The sequence below is a fragment of the Pundamilia nyererei genome, unplaced genomic scaffold (genome assembly GCF_000239375.1).
Source record: "Pundamilia nyererei isolate P.nyererei 1_Seehausen unplaced genomic scaffold, PunNye1.0 scaffold00155, whole genome shotgun sequence".
In the NCBI taxonomy this organism is placed as follows: Eukaryota; Metazoa; Chordata; class Actinopteri; order Cichliformes; family Cichlidae; genus Pundamilia; species Pundamilia nyererei.
Window position 1 is genome coordinate 1,063,067 of NW_005187556.1, and position 2,735 is coordinate 1,065,801.

General features: G+C 41.5%; 1 protein-coding gene across 1 annotated transcript in view; it reads right to left on the reverse strand.

Moving 5' to 3' along the window:
- The window catches only part of LOC102214740 (uncharacterized), a 13,769-nt gene extending 11,411 nt beyond the window's left edge, over positions 1 to 2,358 (reverse strand). The window contains exons 1-2 of the mRNA XM_013913867.1: positions 1,790 to 2,358; positions 1,311 to 1,410 (exon numbers count right to left, since the gene is read on the reverse strand). The gene's annotated coding sequence lies outside the window, so the exon portion shown is untranslated. The remainder of the gene's footprint in view (positions 1 to 1,310; positions 1,411 to 1,789) is intronic.
- Between the last annotated feature and the right edge of the window lie 377 nt (positions 2,359 to 2,735).

The following is a 2,735-nucleotide window of genomic DNA, read 5'->3' on the forward strand; positions in this document are numbered from 1 at the left end:
TCTAACCTTTTTTGCGCCACGGACCAGTTTATGCCCGACAATATTTTCACGGACCGGCCTTTAAGGTGTCGCGGATAAATGAGGGAGGGGCTAATAATCGGCTCAGTCATTTTTAATGATCGTTGAAAGCCCAGATCGTAATCGTGATTAAAATTCGATTAATTGAGCAGCCCTAACCACAACACCAGAAAATCTTAAAATTTGTGAACTGGTAAAGTTAAATATTTATCTCCAGAAAAGTAAAACAGATTTGGCTGCACATTAGGATAAAAATAAAAATCATATTTACATGTTTTCTGCTTCACTGGGTCAATACATGCAAATTCCCGTGACAATGCAAAGTAGACTGCACTGCTTTGTCTATCATCAGGTGGCATTACTAAGGAAGAGCTCAACTGAGTGCATTTATTACCAATAATGTCTGCTGAAGGAAAGCATTTAGAAAATGTCTTCTGGAAAATATCATCACAAACATCTCACAGCAGGAGCTGTCATTAAAAGGTTAATTTTGTCATCCAGCAGCCCCAAAACCACAATACTTATAATGCGGTAAGAAACAGCAGTAATAGCAGCAATTTAAGCCATTTCTAATGTTTAAAATTTAATGGTTTTGTTTTGTTTGTTTTTTTACTTCTTAAGTTTTGTCTCCCTTTATACCCAATTAAACAAAAATTCAAGCAAATAGATTAACATTAGATATTGAACAAAAATATGAATCCAAAGTACACTTCTGTTAGGAGGTAAAAGGAAAGATGGTGGATAGAAAAAAAGAAGCATTAAAAAAAAAAGATCCAGGTCCAGTTATTCATAATGGATATAAACAAGTAATAAAAAGCATTATTACAGTGGGTGTTTCTTTCCACGAGCATCAGTTGTTTAAAGGACACTAGGAGCTGCTACTGCCTTATTTATTTATTTATTTATTTATTTTATATATATATATATTTTTTTTTTTTTTTTTACTTTTTCATTATGGAGAAATTTGCAACGTTAAGTACCAGGGAGGCTAGCATCCTAATATTTTTATGAAACCTATTTTATTAAATGTCATGGCAGCAAACACTTTGTTTTTAAGATTTAAATCCAGTTATAGGAAATAAATCGCTGCAGAAACGCGTAATTATTCTAAGTTGCAAACCGAGCACCAGAATTTGCACCAAAAAAAGCATGCAAAGATTATTCAGATTTTTTGCAGAGTTTAAATTACTTTGATCTCCTTTAACGTATCAATTTTTAATGTAGCTGACACAAGAATAAGGCTATAGAGCCTTAATTGAGAGCGGGGTGACTGCATGCTGCTTGCATCTTACCGGCTGATCCACAGGTCTGTATCTGGAGCACCCTGCTGGCTGGACCACGGCGCTGAATGGAGGACAGTCCGGGGAAAACCGGTGACTTCAGGTCCACAATCTGGAATAGATGAACCGATGACCGAGTGGGTCAGACTGATGGAAATAATCGTTTCCAGCCACTCGCCAGACTCTGCTAGCATCCGTCAACCCCTCTGCTAGCTAACTAGTGATCCTGCTCTAATCGTTAAAAACAACAACATTGTCTCGCTGTTTTACTCGCATTTTAACATATACATAGTTAAATTTATTTTTTAATTACGATAGTTTTAATTATTAGAAAACACTACTTAAAGTAGGTTAAGCTGATGCTAAATGAGGTCCCCTGGTTGTCTAACCAACAACTAGCAATGCTAAAGCTTAGCTCGGACCGTTAGCTCGGCAGCTAGCTCGTTAGGCGACACAGTCCTGCTGAGAACGGCTTTTGTTTTTGTTTTTACCTCGTAGCATGCGACGTCTGGGTGCGAAAAAACAGACTCAGAACCAAGGAAGTAAAAATGTGAACACATGAAGGTGGCTGTGCACCGCGAGAACGGGGTCCCTAAAGCCTGTCAGCGGGGCCTTTTTCTTCATCCAGGGAAAAGCGGAGTGAGAGGCCTGACTCTCCATCGGCCCGGGAGGGCTGCTTTTCTCTCGCTAACAAAAACTGTTTCCGCTGGCCTGCCCCGATAAGTCCATTGTCTGTGTGACAGTAGAGTCATGCAGCTGGAGTGGCTCACTGCTCCTCTTCCCTCACACGGAGCCTTTGTTTTGTTCCCGTCGTGTTATTCCCTCTTTTCTCCCCGGCTGGTTGCTCTCCGCCCCGTGTCAGCTTTAGGTGTCCCCCCCTCTGTAGACGACGGCTCCTCGGATGCTCCTGGCCTTAAAATGGTTGTTTCCTGTCTGCATAATGGTTCCGGGTAGAGCCAGGCGCAGGTTTTAGTCTGTCCGGCCGCGACCACATCCAGCACACCACCGCCACCACGCTCACATCCACCTCTTGCCCAAAATCCGTATCCTATCCAGCATGATGCTGAAGAATAAATAAAGCGCGCGCGTGTGTATGTGAGCGCGAGAGCGTTCATGTACGTGCGCGTGCATGCATATGCTTTACACTCCATTAAAAAAACTGCCTTCAAACACCGTAAGCCATCAAGTCCCTTGCGTGTCACTGTGTGTGTGAATGTGTGTGTTTTCACACCAAGTGTGTGAAATGTTAATTAGTCAATTAAAGATATCATTAGGGTGCATGCTGCATAACATTACAACATGTGTGTGTGTGCGCGCGTCATGGAAGTGCTGCTGTGTGCCTGGTGCCTCATTTGCATTCAATTAAAGTTATTATTATAGTGTATTATTCTTGCCTATTGCCTGTGTGGGTGTGTTTGACTGTGTGTTTACTCTGCT